We start from the raw sequence: 21,879 nt of genomic DNA on the forward strand, positions 1-21,879 counted from the left end.
CCCTACAGATCATTTTAATGTGTTGTAGCTTTTCTAGTCACTGTTGTGAAAAGGAGGATCCAAAGTACCAAATAAAGAAAACTCAAATTCTAAAAATAAGCAATGGACAGCCATGTCAGGAAGCATGGTGGTGGGGGTTTGTGAATTATATAGCATGCATAATAAAGAACCCCCCAACATTTTTAGGGTGTCCTTAAAGGGTGTCTAAGGGAGATGAAATCATTATGCCCTAGGTACCTCATGTGTTACAAGTGTTCTGTAATTGTAGTTTTTTAAAACTCTTTAGTATGCCATGGTAGATTGATGGCCAGATCTTTTGTATATTTTAGTTATATTGAATGGGATTTCCCATTCTACTATTTCCTCCCAGGTTTCACTATTATTATATAAGAATGTTACTGATTTTTGGAGATAAATTCTACATCCTATTATTTTGTCAAACCTATGGCATGTTTCTTTGCTGATTTTTTTTTATTTTAAAGCAAACCATCATTCAATACTTTTTTGAATACCTACTATGTGCTATGTACATTCATCACCTTATGCCCAGACTTTTAGACTCTACTCACACTGATAATAGTGATGGCTCCTGTTCAGAAAGTCTCAATGACTCCTGATTACAAATAGGATAGACTTTATGCTCCTTGGAGTTGTATTCAAAATTGTCTACATTCTATTTTCCATCAGAATTTCCTATCTTTTGTGGTTCTACTGTTCTAGCTAACTAAAGCACTGGCCCTAGTCGGAATGACCTCCTTAACTGTCCTCTGAATCTACTTTATACATTTGTGACTCTGTTGAGCTATCCCTTTTTCCTATTCCATTTCTTATTTTATTTTGCTCATTGGATTCTTAGCATCTTTCAAGAGCCATCTTGTATACTGACAGGTGATACTGTTATAGTTGAATGTACAGGGGTAAGGAAGGGCTGGTAACAGGGAATGGAGGAGTTGAAGAAACAGAGGGAATATGGAGGTTGGTGAGGTAAAAGGAGAGGTTATAATAAGGAACGGAGGAGAAGGGACAGAGGTATCCACTGGGGCTGAGAGACTATCTTTGTAATTTCCTCACACTCAATCCACAACAGAGATACGCCTGGGTGAGGTTAGGTTAAGGATGATAGGACCAGTGTTTTGAGTGAACTTCTGGTAATGGGGAGTTTACTCCTCAAGGCTTGTCTGGTAATTAAACCCCCCCAAGTTCCCCTTGTCAGGCAGACAGACTGTCACTTTTGGCTTTTGTTGTTTAACCAAGGCTAATATGTAGTTTAGCCACCAACCTCTCTTTCTTTTTTCTCCCTTCAATATGAATCTGACTGCAACCTTCTAATTTTAAGTAGTTTAATAATTATAGTAAATCAAGAAAGGGGACAGGTAGGTGGGAATAGGAGACCCTTGCTTTTTCTTCAGCTGAGTCAAAATGGCTCAACTTCAGCTTATCTATCTTCTTAGTCACTATCTCTATCTCAACTAAACAAATGACAAGCATCCTTCTTTGGAAGGTCAAGGGATGGAAAGGATCTTCAGGGTGATTCCCTGGAGTTAAGGGATCAGCCCCTTTAAACAGCTGTAGATGTTTGGTTCTTCCTCTAATGGATGCTCTCAAACAAACAGGGATCTACTTCTTCAGGGTAAGGGGAATGGAGGCACGGTTTTTCCACAGGTTGGGATCTAGAGCTCCTGGTCTTTGCTTCACACTCAAATGAGTCCAGAGGGCAAAGACCCTTTCTGTTTATCAGTTTCTCCCACAATTCTCTTTTCTCACTCCAACTGTCACTCCCCCTCCCATCACATTCCAAATGATGTCTGTTCCATCTCAATGGGAAGAAATGTAAAAGCTTGATTCACAGTTTTCCTTTCCTCAATACTGACACAAATTTGGGGGTCCCAGAGGTGAATCAGACATGTGAGAAGGATGACACACATCAGGAGGACCACTGAAGCTGGTAGCAATCAGAGGTGAGGTTTATTGATCACAGGTAGTATTTTATAAAGTGACATAGGCTAAGTTTTTGCAGGAACAATGGTTAGTAATGATTTACAAGATAGAGACAATTGATTTAGATTACCTCAGTGGCTCTAAACAGAGTTTTCTATAGGATAATAAATCTCAGGTAAATATGTAACCATCTAGTTCAGATTCTCAGGGAAATATTTGCTTCAGTGGGTTTTTTTCTATAACAGTCAGTTATTTACCAAGTATATCAGAGAGGGGTGGAAAGGAGGGGTTTGGGGGCCTCATGTGAATAGTGATTCTGGCCAGACCATGACTTTGATTTTACTGGAGTCCACCATCACTACTGGGGGCTACAGTGTACCTTTCAGAAAACTTGCTTAGTCAAAATCATAAAACTACATAATAACAGATTTAGTTGAAGAATATATTAAAGACCACATAGTTCAACATGTAGCTGCCCAAATTTAACTCAATGATCTGCCTGTCCAGGTACAATTCACAGTTTGGCTGACATGCCTTTTTCATCCACTTTGTCTTCCCAATGTGGACTTTGGAGCAATATTTATTACTATTGCTCTAGCAACTGATACATTTTTCACTAAGTAAATGAATGCTCATGGACTTGGTATGATTAGTAAGCGAAGCATTTGGAAAATTTCACCATCAATAAAAATTTCTTTTTTGTTTAGACTTTTAAATGGCTTCTTTGGAGAACATAAATCACTATGTTCTATATCTTGCTTGATGTTAAATTAACTCAATGGAATAACTGATCAAAGTTATCTCCACATTTCCATCCCAGAAAATCTTTTAATACTTGTATGGGAAACATTTTCATTGCTCTTTTTCATTCTACCCAGTCAAAAGTTCTTTTAAAAAATAAATTGATGACTTCCGGTTAAGATGGCGGCTTAGAGAAAGCTGAAGTTCAGATCTCCGGAAAACCCTTCCCGACCGATCTCAAACTAGAAGCTCCTAAGGCGCCAAAATTCAAAACGATCAACAGCACAGACCCTGGGAACCCTCCTCCTGGACCTGGACCCGGTTCAAAAGGTACGGCTCCCCTTAAAAGCCAGAACCCGAGATCCCTCGGACCTCAGGGGTAGGAGCGCAGAGTCCAAGGCTCCCGGAAGCCGCAGCCTCGCCGGGCTCAGAGAGCAGGGTCTGAGGAACAACAACCCTCAGGGTCTTCTACCCAAGTCCCAGTCCGGGTGAAAGTTACTGCCTGGGGCTTCCGCTGCAGAGAGCCCGTCGGTCTGGGTGAAAGTTACTGCCTGGGGCCTCCGCTGCAGAGAGCTGGTCAAAACAACAGCAACTCTCAGGGCGGGCAAGACAGCCTCACGGGCTGGATCCTGCTATCCAAGTCTCAGTGAAAGTCTGTGCTCTCGGAGCTTGGGGAAGCGGCAGCCCATCCCCCCGCAGGCCGACGAAACAGCCTCACGGCCAGGGATTCTGAAGGCAACTTCCGGAAATCGAGCCAGGGGGAGAGTGTGGCCTCGTGGTCCGACCCTTCCATTCCAGTTCCAGTGAGGCATATTCAGTTTAACCCAGGGAAAGTCATAGAACCATCTGCCCAGGACTAAAGCCTCTGATCACCAGACAAAGACAAGAAAAGCCAATCCTCCACGTTCAGAGATGACAAACTCCACAGAAGCACAGAAGCCCCAAAATACCAAGAAAAATAAGAAGAAAGGGGCGACTCTGGACACATTCTATGGAGCCAAAATACAAAATACAGAGCAGATAGAAGAAGATATACAAGAAAATTCTCCAAAATCTTCCAAAGGAAATAGAAACTCTCCACAAACCCATGAAGAATTTGAATCAGAAAGGACCAAAAAGATGGAAGCCCTCTGGGAGGAAAAGTGGGAAATGATGCAAAAGAAATTCACGCATCTACAAAACCAGTTTGACCAAACTGTAAAAGAAAACCAGGCTTTAAAGCAAGAACTAATAAAGCAAAGCCAAAACACCAAGAAATTAGAAGAGAACATAAAATATCTCACCGACAAGGTGATAGATCTGGAAAACAGGGGGAGAAGAGAAAATTTAAGAATAATTGGACTCCCAGAAAAGCCAGAAATAAACACCAAACTGGACATGGTGATACAAGATATAATCAAAGAAAATTGCCCAGAGATTCTAGAACAAGGGGGCAATACAGCCACTGACAGAGCTCACAGAACACCTTCTACACTAAACCCCCAAAAGACAACTCCCAGGAATGTAATTGCCAAATTCCAAAGCTATCAAACAAAAGAAAAAATCCTACAGGAAGCCAGAAAAAGACAATTTAGATATAAAGGAATGCCAATCAGGGTCACACAAGACCTTGCAAGTTCTACGCTAAATGATCGTAAGGCATGGAACATGATCTTCAGAAAGGCAAGAGAGCTGGGTCTCCAACCAAGAATCAGCTACCCAGCAAAACTGACTATATACTTCCAAGGGAAAGTATGGGCATTCAACAAAATAGAAGACTTCCAACTTTTTGCAAAGAAAAGACCAGAGCTCTGTGGAAAGTTTGATACCGAAAATCAAAGAGCAAGGAATACCTGAAAAGGTAAATATTAAGGAAAGGGGAAAAATGTTATCTTCTTTTACTCAAACTCTCTTCTATAAGGACTACATTTATATCAACCTATGTATACTAATATGTGGGGAAAATGTAATGTATAAATAGGGGGTAAAGAAAGACCAAATAGAATAATGGTTCTCACACAAAGATTCACAGGGGAAGGGGAGGGGAAGAAAACTCCTATAAGAAGGAGAGGAAGAGGGGGGGGGTTTACTTAAACCTCAATCTCAGGGAAATCAACTCTGAGAGGGAAAAACATCCAGATCCATTGGGATCTTGAATTCTATCTTACCCAACAAGGGTAAGGAGAAGGGAAAACCAAGGGGGGGAGGGGGAGAGGGAGAACAAAAAGGGAGGGAAAGAGAGGGGGGAGGGGGAGGGAACAAAAAGGGAGGGACTAAAAAGGGAAACATCAAGGGAGGGGACAAGGGGGACTGATTCAAAGTAAATCACTGGACTAAAAGGTAGAGCCGAAGAAGAAAAGGTTAGAATTAGGGAAGGCAATCAAAATGCCAGGGAGTCCACAAATGACAATCATAACTTTGAACGTGAATGGGATGAACTCACCCATAAAACGTAGACGAATAGCAGAATGGATTAGAATCCAAAACCCTACCATATGTTGTCTTCAAGAAACACACATGAGGCGGGTTGACACCCACAAGGTCAGAATTAAAGGATGGAGTAAGACCTTCTGGGCCTCAACTGATAGAAAGAAGGCAGGAGTGGTAATCATGATATCTGATAAAGCCAATGCAAAAATAGATCTGATCAAAAGGGATAGGGAAGGTAATTATATTTTGTTAAAAGGGACTCTAGACAATGAGGAAATATCATTAATCAACATGTATGCACCAAATAATATAGCACCCAAATTTCTAATGGAGAAACTAGGAGAATTGAAGGAAGAAATAGACAATAAAACCATACTAGTGGGAGACTTAAACCAACCATTATCAAATTTAGATAAATCGAATCAAAAAATAAATAAGAAAGAGGTAAAAGAAGTGAATGAAATCTTAGAAAAATTAGAATTAATAGACATATGGAGAAAAATAAATAGGGATAAAAAGGAATACACCTTCTTCTCAGCACCACATGGCACATTCACAAAAATTGACCATACATTAGGTCACAGAAACATAGCACACAAATGCAAAAAAGCAGAAATAATGAATGCAGCCTTCTCAGATCACAAGGCAATAAAAATAATGATTAGTAATGGTACATGGAAAACCAAATCTAAAACCAATTGGAAATTAAACAATATGATACTCCAAAACCGTTTAGCTAAAGAAGAAATCATAGAAACAATTAATAATTTCATCAAGGAAAATGACAATGGCGAAACATCCTTTCAAACCTTTTGGGATGCAGCCAAAGCGGTAATCAGAGGCAAATTCATATCCCTGAAAGCTCATATTAACAAACAAGGGAGAGCAGAGATCAATCAATTGGAAATGCAATTGAAAAAACTCGAAAGCGATCAAATTAAAAACCCCCAGCAGAAAACCAAATTAGAAATCCTAAAAATTAAGGGAGAAATTAATAAAATCGAAAGTGATAGAACTATTGATTTAATAAATAAGACAAGAAGCTGGTACTTTGAAAAAACAAACAAAATAGACAAAGTACTGGTCAATCTAATTAAAAAAAGGAAGGAAGAAAAGCAAATTCACAGCATTAAAGATGAAAAGGGGGACAGCACCTCCAATGAGGAGGAAATTAAGGCAATCATTAGAAATTACTTTGCCCAATTATATGGCAATAAATACACCAATTTAGGAGAAATGGATGAATATATACAAAAATACAAACTGCCTAGACTAACAGAAGAGGAAATAGAATTCTTAAATAATCCTTTATCAGAAATTGAAATCCATCAAGCCATCAAAGAACTTCCTAAGAAAAAATCCCCAGGGCCTGATGGATTCACCTGTGAATTCTATCAAACATTCAGAGAACAGTTAACCCCAATACTATACAAACTATTTGACATAATAAGCAAAGAGGGAGTTCTACCAAACTCCTTTTACGACACAAACATGGTACTGATTCCAAAACCGGGCAGGTCAAAAACAGAGAAAGAAAACTATAGACCAATCTCCCTAATGAATATAGATGCAAAAATTTTAAATAGGATACTAGCAAAAAGACTCCAGCAAGTGATCAGAAGGATCATTCACCATGATCAAGTAGGATTCATACCAGGGATACAGGGCTGGTTCAACATTAGGAAAACCATCCACATAATTGACCACATCAACAAGCAAACTAGCAAGAACCACATGATTATCTCAATAGATGCAGAAAAAGCCTTTGATAAAATACAACACCCATTCCTATTAAAAACACTAGAAAGCATAGGAATAGAAGGGTCATTCCTAAAAATAATAAACAGTATATATCTAAAACCAACAGCTAATATCATCTGCAATGGGGATAAACTAGATGCATTCCCAATAAGATCAGGAGTGAAACAAGGATGCCCATTATCACCTCTACTATTTGACATTGTACTAGAAACACTAGCAGTAGCAATTAGAGAAGATAAAGAAATTGAAGGTATCAGAATAGGCAAGGAGGAGACCAAGTTATCACTCTTTGCGGATGACATGATGGTCTACTTAAAGAATCCTAGAGATTCAACCAAAAAGCTAATTGAAATAATCAACAACTTTAGCAAAGTTGCAGGATACAAAATAAACCCACATAAATCATCAGCTTTTCTATATATCTCCAACACAGCTCAGCAGCAAGAACTAGAAAGAGAAATCCCATTCAAAATCACCTTAGACAAAATAAAATACCTAGGAATCTATCTCCCAAGACAAACACAGGAACTATATGAACACAACTACAAAACACTCGCCACACAACTAAAACTAGACTTGAACAATTGGAAAAACATTAACTGCTCATGGATAGGACGAGCCAATATAATAAAAATGACCATCCTACCCAAACTTATTTATCTATTTAGTGCCATACCCATTGAACTACCAAAATACTTCTTCACTGATTTAGAAAAAACCATAACAAAGTTCATTTGGAAGAACAAAAGATCAAGGATATCCAGGGAAATAATGAAAAAAAACACATATGATGGGGGCCTTGCAGTCCCAGACCTCAAACTATATTACAAAGCAGCAGTCATCAAAACAATTTGGTACTGGCTAAGAAACAGAAAGGAAGATCAGTGGAATAGACTGGGGGAAAACGACCTCAGCAAGACAGTATACGATAAACCCAAAGATCCCAGCTTTTGGGACAAAAATCCACTATTCGATAAAAACTGCTGGGAAAATTGGAAGACAGTGTGGGAGAGACTAGGAATAGATCAACACCTCACACCCTACACCAAGATAAATTCAAAATGGGTGAGTGACTTAAACATAAAGAAGGAAACCATAAGTAAATTGGGTAAACACAGAATAGTATACATGTCAGACCTTTGGGAGGGGAAAGGCTTTAAAACCAAGCAAGATATAGAAAGAATCACAAAATGTAAAATAAATAATTTTGACTACATCAAACTAAAAAGCTTTTGTACAAACAAAACCAATATAACTAAAATCAGAAGGGAAACAACAAATTGGGAAAAAATCTTCATAGAAACCTCTGACAAAGGTTTAATTACTCATATTTATAATGAGCTAAATCAATTGTACAAAAAATCAAGCCATTCTCCAATTGATAAATGGGCAAGGGAAATGGATAGGCAGTTCTCAGATAAAGAAATCAAAACTATTAACAAGCACATGAAGAAGTGTTCTACATCTCTTATAATCAGAGAGATGCAAATCAAAACAACTCTGAGGTATCACCTCACACCTAGCAGATTGGCTAACATAACAGCAAAGGAAAGTAATGAATGCTGGAGGGGATGTGGCAAAGTAGGGACATTAATTCATTGCTGGTGGAGTTGTGAACTGATCCAACCATTCTGGAGGGCAATTTGGAACTATGCCCAAAGGGCGACAAAAGAATATCTACCCTTTGACCCAGCCATAGCACTGCTGGGTCTGTACCCCAAAGAGATAATGGACACAAAGACTTGTACAAAAATATTCATAGCTGCGCTCTTTGTGGTGGCCCAAAACTGGAAAACGAGGGGATGCCCATCAATTGGGGAATGGCTGAACAAACTGTGGTATATGTTGGTGATGGAATACTATTGTGCTCAAAGGAATAATAAAGTGGAGAAGTTCCATGGAGACTGGAACAACCTCCAGGAAGTGATGCAGAGCGAGAGGAGCAGAACCAGGAGAACATTGTACACAGAGACTAATACACTGTGGTATAATCGAACGTAATGGACTTCTCCATTAGGGGCGGTGTAATGTCCCTGAACAACTTTCAGGGATCCAGGAGAAAAAAAACACCATTCATAAGCAAAGGATAAACTATGGGAGTGGAAACACCGAGAAAAAGCAACTGCCTGAATACAGAGGTTGAGGGGACATGACAGAGGATAGACTTTAAATGAACACTCTAATGCAAATACTATCAACAAAGCAATGGGTTCAAATCAAGAAAACATCTAATGCCCAGTGGACTTACGCGTCGGCTATGGGGGGTGGGGGGGAGGAAAAGAAAATGATCTATGTCTTTAACGAATAATGCTTGGAAATGATCAAATAAAATATATTAAAAAAAAATAAATTGATAAGTACAGCAGAATCTTATATTCTTCATGCTGCTGTCAATTGTTTTATTGTGAAGATGTGGTTTCCTTTAATATATCATTCATGAGAGTCTGTCTGCTCCCACTTCATATTGCATTAGTAGTTAACATTTATATAGTATCTTAAAATTTCCAAAGTGCTTTACATATGTTCTTATTTGAATCTTATTTCAGCCTTGGGAGATAGGTGTCATTATTATCCACATTTTACAAATGAGAAAACTGAGGGAAACAGAGGTTAAATGATTTGCCTAGGATCACATAGAGACTAAATATCTGAGGTAGGATTTGAACTAGAACTGCTTAACTTCAATTTGATACTCCATTCTCTTCATAATCTATTCTAACTTGTACAATGAAAGTGTGAATCTTTGTCATAAAGATTTTAAAATAATAAGAAAGTAAGTACCTAGGCTGATAGTTGTTGATATGCACAAAGCCACAGAATTGTACATTGGAACTAGAAAGGAACATTTGATATTCTATAGTCTAACTTTGCAGCTAAAAAAACAATAATCCAAGATTCAAATGGGAGAATAGGGCAGGAACTCTGAGCTCTCCCAAATTCATCTCTAAAATAAATTTTAAAAAATACTTCAAAACAAATTTTAGAGTGGTAGAATCAACAAAAGGATGTAGTGAAACACTTTTCTTTCCCAAGACAACTTAGAGGGTCTGCAAGAAAGTTCTATTTTACTGAGATAAGAGGGAAGTACAGTCCAACAAATCACTATGAATTAGAAGTAAGGTTTTGACCAAGCAATTACAGGAGCCAGATTCCTATATTCCCTAGTTGTGAACTGACCAAATGTTCTGGAGAGCAATTTGGAACTATATCCAAAGGGCTAAAAAACTGTGCACATTCTTCAATCCAGCAATACCACTACTAGGTCTGTATTCTAAAATGATAAGAAAAGCAGGAGATGATCTATTTGTGCAAAAATATTTATAATAGTTCTTTTTTGTAGTGGCATAGGATTGGACATTGAGAGGATGTCCATCAAGTGGAGAATGGCTGAAATTGTGGTATATGATTCTAATGGAATACTATTGTGCTATAAGAAATGATTGGAGAGAGAGATAAAATCAAACTACATAAATCATCAGCATTCCTCTGTATTACCAACAAAGATCAGCAATAAGAGATAGAGAAATTCCATTTAAAATAACTCTAGAAAATATAAAATACATAAAAAACTCTAGAAAAAAATAAAATGCCAAGACAAACTCAGGAATTATATGAACACAATTGCAAAACATTTTTCAAACAAATAAAGTCAGATCTAAACAACTGAAAAAATGTTAATTTCTCATTGGAAGGCCAAGCTAATATAATAAAAATGACAATTCTATCAATCGAAATTAATTTACTTATTCAGTTCCATATCAATCAAACTGCCAAATAACTATTTTATATAAGCAGAAAAATAATAACAAAATTCATCTAGAAGAACAAAGGGTCAAGAATATCAAGGGAATTAATGGAAAAAAATGTGAAGGATGGGGGCCTAGCAGTACCAGATCTCAAATGACTGTAAAGCAGTAGTCATCAAAACAGTCTGGTACTAGCTAAGAAACAGAATGGTAGATCAATAAGAACAGATTAGATACACAATATACAAGGGTAAATGACTTTAGTAATCTAGCTTTTGATAAATGTAAAGATCCCAGCTTTTGGAATAAGAACTCATTATTTAAAAAAAAAAAACCTGCTGGGAAAAATTGGAAAACAGTTTGGTAGAAACTAGGTATACACCAATATCTCACACCCTAAACCAAGTTAAGATCAAAATGGGTATATGATTTAGATATAGAGTGATACCATAAGTAAATCAGGGGAATACAAAATAGTTTACCTGTCAGACCTATGGAAGAGGGAAGAATGTGTGAACAAGTCAGAGATAGAGAGCATTATAAGATGTAAGATGAATAATTTTGATTATATTGAATTAAAAAGCTTTTGTTACAAACAAAACTAATCTAACCAAGATTAGAAGAAGATTAGAAACAACAAATGGGAAAATTTTTTATAATTTTACATTTTTTACATTTATAAATTTTACATTTCTCTGATAAAGGTCTAATTTCTCAAATCTATAGAGAACTAAGTCATAAGAATACAAGCCATTCCCCAATTGACAAATGGTCAAAGAGTATGAACAAATAATTTCAGATGAAGAAATCAAAGCTATCAATAATCATATGAAAAAATGTTCTAAATCAATCTTTACTAGATAAATACAAATTAAAATAACACTGAGCTACCACCTCAAAACTATCAGATTGACCAAATTGGATAGCATAGTGATAAATGTTGGGAGGGGATGTAGCAAAATTGGAACACTAATGCATTGTTGGTGGAATTGTGAACTGATCCAATCATTCTGGAGGGCAATTTGGAACTATACCCAAAGAACTATAAAACTGCATACCCTTTGATCTTGTAACACCATTACTGAGTCTGTATCCCAAAGAGAGAATAAAAAAGAGGAAAGAACCTACTTGTACAAAAATATTTATATAGCAGCTCTTTTTGTAGTGTGTGCAGGTGGAAAATTTGCTACTCCTGAGCTACATTCCCAGCATCTTTTTAAGTTATGTTTAAGTTAACTTTAAGTTAAGTCCTCATTTATATAAGGAGGCTTGGGAGATAAATTTGGCTGAGACCCATGCTGAGGGGCTCTTTTTCAGGAACTTGTGCTTTTGGTAAAGTGCTGCAGGCGTTAGTCTCTGGCTCTCTTTGCTCTGCTCACTTGACTGAAAGAATCCTTTTTTCCCTCTCTTCTTTGATTATTATTAAAAATCCTATATATTTTTAAATACTAGAAGTATTTATTCATTTTTACTTCTACATTTTTTGGCAACCACATAGGAATTTCAGAACTAGAGGAATCAGATTTCTTCTCCTGCCTCCCTCTCCCCTCCCCCTTCATCCTTCATCCTTCTCCCTTCTCCCTTCTCCCTCTGGGAAACCCTTCAAAGCTTTTTCAGGCTCATTGCCTACACCTGCCCACCAGGAGAGACTGGGTCTCTCCCTAACAGAGACTGTTCCTGCTAATTCCTTCTGTTATTACTGCTGCTTGCAGTTGCTGCTACTTATAAGCTTTAATCTCCCTGCCCCAAATCCCAGCCCAGCAGAGGGGGATCCTTTTTCCCTTTTCAGGGGGTTACTGGTTTTCTCTCCTTAGTCCTTTTCCAAAACACTCCACCCAGCTTCCTATACTCCCTCTTAGCTTGAAAACCGTTTCCCACTCCAGCTAAGAGGAGCCCTCACCCCTAAAACCAGCCCATAATCCTTGACTTAAACCTCCTCACCCCTGCCAGTAGAGGCTAGTATTGAGCACCCAGTTTTGTCTTTTTTATTGAACTGCTACTCCACAAGAAACCTTTCCTTCAATTGGGAAACTTAAGTTTTCAGAATGCCTCATTCTCCTTATGTTGTTAGGAAGTTTTCTTTATCAATTCTTAAATATTAAGGCACAAAATCTCATGATGTACAAAATGCAAGCTAAAATGCAAGCTGACATTCGATTTCAACTGGATGATTTTAAACATCCCTTAAATGGTCCAGTGGAAAACAAAGATTCCATCCAAATTATATCTGATTTTCCCAAACCTGTTCCTGAACTACCAAGAGAGGAAAATTCTATTTCTACTGAAATAGAGATGAAAGACCTCTCTCCTATGTCTCAGATGGAAAACCTCCTCTCTCGTATTGAGCAACTCTTGGCTAAACCTCCCTCCCCTGCTCCTTCTCCCAGTGCCCTGTCCTGTTCTGTCCCTGTGAAAGGATGCCCATTATTTGGGGAATGGCTAAACAAACTGTGGTATATGTTGGTTATGGAATTCTATTGTGCTATAAGAAATGATAAGTAAGATGATTTCAGAAAAAGCTAGAAAGATCTGCATGAACTGGTGCAGAGCAAAATAAGCAGAACCAGGAGAACATTGTACAAAATAATGGCAATACTGTATGACAATTAAACTATGAAAACTTGGATATTCTTAGTAATACAGTTGACAGGGCTAATTCTGAAAGAATTATTATGGAAAATGCTATCCACCTCCAGAGAAAGAACATTTTGAATCAGATGGATGACAATCAAAACACACTCTCTTTCACATTAGTGTGTTTAGTTTTATTTGGGGTTTTGTGTGAGTGTGAGTGTGCTCTTAAGTGTATTTTGCATGATAATATATGCCTGTCTGGCCCAGATCAAATTGCTTACCATCTCTGAGTGGAGGAAGGAGATGGTTTGGATCTCATAATTTTGGAATCTTTATGTTAAAAATTATTACATGTAATTTGAATTTTAAAAATAGAAATAATGGGAGAGAAGGGGGAAAATAAGATAGATTTTTGGACACAGCTAATGTGAGAATTTGTTTATGTTGGATACGCATATTTATTACAATTTATTACATACTTATGACAAATTATATATGTGTATATATATATGTCTATATACATGTATATTTATATACATATATTATTTTTTTCCTGAAAGAATATTCTCAGTTTTACTGGATAGATGACTCTGGGTTATAAACCTAGATCATTCACCTTCCTGAATATCATATTCCTTGCCTTCCAATCCTTTAATATGGATGCTGCTAAGTCCTATGTGATCCTGATTGTAGCTCCATAGTATATGAATTGTTTTTTTATGCCTGCTAGCAGTAGGTTCTCTTGGCTTGGGGAGGTTTGAATTTAGCTATTATATTTTTGGCAGTTGTCATTTGAGGACTTTCTGGAGGTGAACTGTGGATTCTTTCAATTTCTATTTTATTCTCTTGTTCAAGAATATCTGGGTGGTTTTCTTTCTTGTATTACAATATTCAGGATTGTTTTTTTAAACATGGTTTTCAGGTAGTCCAATAATTCTTAAATGGTGTCTCCTGGATATATTTTCCAGGTCAGTTATTTTTTTCAATAATATATTTCATGTTTTCTCTTTTATTTCATTCTTTTGTTTTATTGTTTTATTGTTTCTTGATGTCTCATGTGGTTATTAGCTTCTAGTTGCCTAATTCTAATTTTTAAGTAATGATTTTCTTCCATTGCCTTTTGAGTCTCCTTTTTCTTTTGACCCATTTCTTCTTATATTTCCTTTATTTTTCCCCATTTTCCCTCTGCCTCTCATAATTGATTTTTGAAATCCTTTTTTATCTCTTCCAGAATCTGAATCCAATTCATATTTTTCTTTTGGACCTTGTATGTGCTTGCTTTGCTTTCACTGTTCCCTTCTGTCTGCCTTGTTCTCTGTCTCCATAAAAATTCTCTATGTTTAGATTTTTTTTAAATGCTTGCTCATTTCCCCAGTCTTTTTAAAGTTAGGCTTCATTCTCCTAGAGGTTAAGGCACCCTCTTAAACTTTAACCTTTCCTGGATGCTACTCTTAGTCTTATTTCTGGGTTTTGCAAATTTCAGTTCTTCCAAGATGGTATGATGGCCTGTGGACTAGGAGCTCTGAGAGCCACCTCCAACTGCTGATTCAATTATGCACTGAGATTGCTGATAGCTTAAATTCTAGCTTCATGCTTGGGTAGGCTTTTGGTCTCACTCTGGGCTTGATCAGGTCAGACACCCAGAGCACAGCAATGTGTCTTGCCCTGGAGTTGCACCTTGAGCTTTGGCAAGGGTCAGCCAGGCTCCCTCAAAACTCTGGGGATTGTCCCTGTCAGAGATGGGATCTATGTCCTCACCACAAGGCCATGTTGAGACTCCTGGCCTTGCTCTTGGCCCACACAGATCAGGCTATGTACAGTGCAGATTGCCCCAGTTGAAATTCCAGACCTCACTGCAGATTTTCTTGGAACTTTAATGTATGTGCATTGGATTGGACACCTATTGGCCCAGATAGGGTTTCAGGGTCTGGATATTGGCTTGGACCCAGTTTCAGGACCTTGGACAGTAGATGTGGGTTGGGGGTGGAGGGCTTGCTATTGGCTTGCTGCTTACTCCTTGCTGTAGCCTCTTACTGGCTGTGCACCCACTTACCCCAATGCCTCAGATATTCACTGCCTACCTTTCAGTTTGTTCTCTTCTTGAAAGTTGCTTCACTCTGTCTCCTTGTTGATTCTTTCACTCCTGTGTTTGTTTTGTGGTATTATTTTAAGATTGGTTGGAAAGGATTTTCTTGTTGGTTTCAAGCTTTCCGGCTTCTACTTTGACATCTTGGTTCTGGAACCATAAATCATTTTTTATTTTTATGATATATATTATATTATGTTTAAATATTTATAACTAATAGTAATTAATAATAGTAACTAAAAAACGATGAACAATATGACCTCAGAAAAGCCTAGAATGACTTACATGAACTGCTATGACATAAAGTGAGCAAAACCAGGAGAACATCCAGCACTGTCAACCTTGAAAAACACAGAACCACTGAAGTAGTTAGAAAAAACAAGTCTTTAATCAGAACAAGGAAAACAATGCTCTGGTCAGTCACTACATAGAGTCAAGTGCTAGATAACCACACAGAGACAAAGCTCTGAGACTCTGGGAACAATGTCTCTGGGGGGGGGGGGGGGGAAGAATGAGCCAAAGAACTTGGGATCTTATTTATCTTTTGGGGAATAAAGAACAGGAAGATTCAATTGACTGGCTTTAGAATAGATACAAGGGAAGTAGAAGTCTAGCTGGACTACCTAGGAGAGGCCTCTGACACAGTGGGAGAAAATTCCAAGACAAAAGGGTACTTACGATTTGATTATATCTACTAATTCTATCCAAGCTGAGACCATTAGGTACTTTAAAGTTTATTATTCAGTTTAAGTTAAGATCAGTCTGGGACTTCTCTTAAAGCAAGTTCCCAAGGGACAAAGGCAAACTTGGGGGTTCCATAAAAACAAGTTCAACAACACAGTAACAGTAACATTGTAAAATCAATTGTAAATGACTTAGCTATCTCAGCAATACAGTTATCCTTGACAATCCCAAGGACTTACCCTACAATGCTGTCAACCTCCAGAGAAAGAACTGATGAAGTCTGAATACAAATTGAAACACACAATTTTTCACGTTATTTTCTTGGTGGGTTGTTATTGTTATTGCGTCTTTTTGATATGTGTCTTCTTACACATGAGTAATATGGAAATATGTTTTGCATGAATACACATGTATAACATATAGTATCAGGGAAGAGGAAAAAGAGGGAGAGAGAGAGAAATAGGAACTCAAAATTTTAGATAATGAATGCTAAAATTTTTTTAAACATATAATTGGGATAAAATAAAAATGTTAGGGAATAAAAAATAAAATTGAACCCTGAGTGAAAGACAAGACAAAATGAGGACCACAGTAGCCTCTAGGAATTTCCACTGAACCAGGAAAGCTAAGATATCTATAAAAATAAATGGATTATAAAAGATTATGATTAAGACAATAAATGAGTAGAGGCTAGAAAATTGAGGCAAGATACCTACAAAATAAACTTTTTGTATTATCCTCTTTTTATATTCCATTTCTTCCTTTGTAGACCTTCCTCTCCCTCTTCTCAGGCAGCTATCACATCAAAGAAGACATTATCAGACAGAAGACTGATACTGTCACTATGTTTCCAATTAGAAACCAGATCATTTCCACCTAAATCTCTGCTAGTTGGAAGGATTGATTGAAAGTAAGGCAATATTGATCTAAAGTGCCTAGGTGTGAACACCATTGTGAATCCTGTGGCCCATAATTCTGAAAGAGATAAAAAGTGATAGATAATTAAATCTCTTGCAGAGTCTAGAAGTACTTTGGGACATAGGAATCATCAACTTTGGTGGGAGGAGTAAAGGAAAGAGCTAAAAGGGAGAACCTGTTTTAAAAGGTACCAACAATTCAATTCTAAAATCTTTACCTGGAAGAGTCCTGAGGAAAGCACTAACTTTATCATGTTTCTGTGTGAATATCTGAGAAGAAAAAAAATCAGAGGTTATGTCTCTTTAGAAAAAATTTAAAAGGAAATTGGTAGAATTCCTTCTTCGCTGATTTTTCCAAATGGTTTATGTGGTATTGGAACTAATTGTTCTTTAAATTTTTGGTAGAATTCACTTGGAATCTGGTTCTGGGGCTTTTTTCCTAGGAAATTTACTGATGGTTCATTCGATTTCTTTTTCTGAAATGAGGCTTAAATATTCTGAGCATTTTTCATCTGGGTAATTTGTATTTTAAAAAATATTTATCTATTTCACTTAGATTGTCAGATTTATTATCATGTAATTGGGCAAAATAATTTAAGAATTGCTTTAATTTCTTCATGGTCATGAATTCATTTTCATTTTTTATATTGGCAATTTGTTTTCATTCTTTCTTTTGATCAAATTAATTGGTGTTTCATCTATATTATTATTTCCCCCCTCATAAAACCAGTCCCTTGTTCAAAGGTTTTCTTATTTTTAATTTTATTAATTTCTCTTTGATTTTCAGAATTTCAAATTTGGTGTTTAATTGGAGATTTTAAATTAATTCCTTTTCTAGTTTTTTTAGTTCCATGTCCAATTAATTCTTATTATATATTATTAATATATTAATATTAATATATATTATTAATGCTTATTCTCCATTTTATTGATGTATTTAGAAAATTTTGGTATGCTTTCTCCTTGTCATTCTCTTTAAGGAAATTATTGGTTCTTTCTATGGTTTTTCTTTGATCGACTCATTCTTTAGGATAAGGTTTTTTCATTTCCAATCAATTTTTAGTCTCTTTTTTTTTCTGCAGTTCTTTGTTGAGTGTAATTTTTATAGAATTATGGTTTGAAAAAGATGTTTTTAATAGTTTTGCTTTTCTTCAGAAGGGGGGAAGGAAGAAGGGCACAGAGAACATGAATAGCAAAATATCAGAAAACAATTATTAAAATTGTGTTGTCATGTAAAAAATTAAACAATTTAAAAAATATTTTAAAAAGGGCATTTTGGTCTAATCACTGATAAGGGATCAAATAACAGCAAGGGGGCAAAAATGAGAGCCTGAGGAGAAAAATACTTAAATTTAGTGCATATGTTTGTTATGGAGGGAGGCAGTTTGGAGAACAGAGAAAATAATTTGAGATTTTCCTTAACTCATAACATCAGAAATGCAATTGTCCTGAGGCTTTGAAATAAGATCTGGTTGTTCTTAATGAACCAATAAGGTAGACTAAATTGGAGGGAGATCTTTGGTACTACCAATAGGATGTAAAGATGTTTTCTGCAAGAGATGGTGATGATGAATTATGGGATAAAAATAAAGGTCAGAACTCTCCCCTATCAGAGAGACTGGAAGCACTATCCAAAAACAGGGGTTTTCACCTATTGTGGGTGGTATAAAGGGCTAAGCAAAAACAGATACATATTGTAAAAAGGAAAAGGGGGAGACCTTTTCCTTCTTTAAATGAAGAGGGGTTGAATGGTTTGTCTCACTGGAAAGATGTAAACTCCAGTGAAACAGTGGAGGGGAAATGAGGTAAGGAGAATATGGATGCTGAGGTGTCAGCTGAAAGTAGGAAGGGAAAGATGGCAAGATCTCTCCCTCCCTGAGGTTAGCTGACAACAGAGCTTGAGGCAACCTTAGAGCAACAGAAAGAAACTTTCTATCTCTCTTCCCAAAGGATATTTCTACAAACTATACCCTTTGAGTCCTAATGTGAGTACCATTGCAGGGAAAGATGTTTATATCCCAGACAGCTGTTTCAGAGCACAGGATTTGTAGTCAAGCCCTCTTTTATGGAGATTGGTGGCAAACAAGGTCTAGTTTGCCACAGATGGAACAGGAGTTAGCCTTTGGATTCAATTCCTTATCACTCAACCCCTTTCTGTTGATGACAATGGGCCAAATCCAGATCTGACTTAAACTAAAATTTATTTTGGGAAAAGGGAAAGGACAGTATTGATGGAAAGGGGGAAAGGATGCTGGACAAGCTAAGCCCCCCAATAGCCAGGTCTAGAGGTTTGAGTCCGAGTCCCAAAGGACTTTGCCTCCTTCCAGCTGTCAGTCTTCTTATTTTCTAAGTTAATATCTCTTATCTTTCTAAGTCCAAGTCAAATTCAAAGAAGGCAAAAGGGAGACCCAGAAAGGGGTATGCAGGCTGGCTCTGATGGGAGAATCCAAACCAAACTCTTCCCGAGTCAAGGGTTCTTGTAGGCAAATGGAGGAAAGGTAATAGAAAACTCCTTAATGGAAACAGGTTCACAGATAGACAGGAGAATCTGGCTCTTCTCCCTCTCGTGGCTTCAGATCACCCTCAGCCACCCAGGAAAAGAAGTCCTAGGGCTGGCCAGAATTCTCCTCAGCTCCCAGTTCTCTATCCACAATCCTTTGCTGTCTCTCAACTGCCACCAAGCTGCTTGTCCATCAAACGTGCAGAGTTCTGCCAAGCTTCTCCCTTGCTATCCTTACAACATAAAGACCCCAACAACTCAATATTATTCTCTTTTCCTGCCAGAGCTCAAGTAAGAGCTAGCATTTGCTATGCTGAGAGAAATATCTGAGACAAAGGAATCAGAACATGGATGCAAGAAACTTAATTGAAAACCTCAAAGCAGTTCTCACTTGCTCTGTCTGCATGGGTTATTTCATTGACCCAGTGACTGTCAGTTGTGGCCATAGTTTCTTCGTAGTGTCTTCTCCAGTGCTGCGAGGGAGATAATGCAAAGGTTACATGTCCAGAGTGCCAAGGAGTCATCAACTACAGAGATTTGGTGCCCAACAGGAACCTGCAGAATTTGTCCATTACTGGCAAAATGCTCAGACCTTTTTTTACTACAGAGTATAAGCCCGACCACCTATGATCAACATGGGGGAAAAGAGAAACTCTTCTGTGAAGAAGACCACAGAGTCCTCTGTGATTCCTGTTTATTAGGTCCAGAGCACAAAGATTGCTGAGTCTGTATCTTGGAAAAGGCTTTTTCCAAATTCAAATTCCAAATTCAAGGACAAGCTCTGGGAGATCCTGAATATCTTAAAGAAAGAAGAGAAATTTAAAATGGAATTAGGAGTACTGAGAGGAAGAGAAGCACAGTGTAAGAAGTTTTTGGATACTTGGAAACAGTTAGTTATTTCTGAATGTGAGAAAATGCACCAGTTCTTATGGGATGAAGAATATCTATACCTGCAAAGACTGGACCAGGAATCCAGAGACAATCTGACTATGCTCAGGGAAAACAAGTCCAAACAGTCACTATGAATCCACAATCTACAGCAAATGGCATTAGAAGTAGAAGAGAATTTGAATAGGGTGCCTTTGGAGATGCTCCAGAATTGAAAAGGCATTTTGGGAAGGAATGAGAAGCTGCTACATCAAGAACTGGTTATTGCTTCCCCTGCCTGGACCACCTGCTCCATCGCCGGCATGAGAGAAATGCTCATGTGTTTTACAGAGAGATATAACTCTATGCCCTGAAACAGTCAATCCTCATCTCATTCTGTCTGAAGATTTGAGGACAGTTGCATATAGAAGTGTCCCACAGGATCTTCCTGACAGTGAAAAAAGATTTTACTCTGCTCATATTGTATTGGGGGCCCAGACCCTCACCTCTGGCAAACATTATTGGAAAATGGAGGTAGGAGATATGGAAGAGTGGGAAGTGGGTGTCTGTAAAGATTCAATCAGCAGAAAGGGGAAAATCTCCTTACTTTCTGAGAATGTAAGGACACTAGCAAGCTTCAAACATGGAAATCATTTCTTCCTCTGGAATTCAGAAGATAGTTATTCTCTGAGCCAGTGTATACAGAAAGCAAGCATTTTTCTTGACTATGAAAAGAGACATATAGTATTTTATGTCACAGACAGAACCTTGTTTATAGTGCCTCAAACATAGCCTTCAAAGGGCCTCTTCACCTTTAACTCTCTCCTTGCTTTCCTCCTGAAGAAAGCATCTCCTAGATCACTACTTATCTATCCCAAGAGGAATCTGTAGAGGGCCATCAATGATGCTAATTACTCTAGAAGACTCAATAAAGAGTAACTGAAAATGGCAATGAAAATGACTTTCTCTTCATTTAAACTCAAGTTAAATTGATCAATAAAGTTATACTGATGATCAAAACCAATGAGAATTAGGTCTCTCTCTTTTTTGTACTTGTGTGTGTGAGTGTGTGTATGTGTGTTTAAAGAATCTAAGCTCCATAGTGTTCAAATAACCTGGCCAAGGTGACACATGTAGTAAATGGAAAAGCCAGCATTTAAAATTAATTCCTTTGACTAGAGGTCAGACTTTCCCCCGCTCTATTGGGGTAGAGAGGATTGTCTATGAACTCACATTGTTATTGCTATTATTATCATCATCTAGAGTCTACTGCACACGAAGTCTGACCTGGGTTATCTCAAGTGCAAGGTCCTTAAACTCTGTATTCAGCAATAAAGGTAATGATCGCTTATATAGGGACATTAAATCCATTCACTTCCCTCATAGCATTTACCTAGTCTCATTATGCTAATTATACTAACCTCACCTCTAGCCTTCTATGATATGTTCAGTTGCTGATACATCTCTCAAGGGCATGTGCCATTGTAGTAGAAAGACCTCGCTCAGCTTTAACCACCCAGAAAAGACTATTCTTATCTAATTGCTGTGAAGATTAAAATTCTCTGTAGACTGTATCTTAATTTATCATTTCTTATTAAGTAATAAAAAGCAGGCTAGAGAAAAAGAAGGCAGCAGCCATATGTGTCTGGCTGTTCC

The 21,879-nt window shown here is 37.5% G+C and overlaps 1 long non-coding RNA gene across 1 annotated transcript in view; it reads left to right on the top strand.

The window, feature by feature from the left end:
* Positions 1-1,246: 1,246 nt before the first annotated feature.
* LOC103104377 (uncharacterized) overlaps positions 1,247-21,879 on the top strand; it is a 72,711-nt gene continuing 52,078 nt past the window's right edge. The window contains exon 1 of the long non-coding RNA XR_457372.3: positions 1,247-1,958. This is a non-coding gene — a long non-coding RNA (uncharacterized LOC103104377). The remainder of the gene's footprint in view (positions 1,959-21,879) is intronic.

The sequence above is a fragment of the Monodelphis domestica genome, chromosome 1, assembly GCF_027887165.1.
Source record: "Monodelphis domestica isolate mMonDom1 chromosome 1, mMonDom1.pri, whole genome shotgun sequence".
Classification (NCBI taxonomy): domain Eukaryota; kingdom Metazoa; phylum Chordata; class Mammalia; order Didelphimorphia; family Didelphidae; genus Monodelphis; species Monodelphis domestica.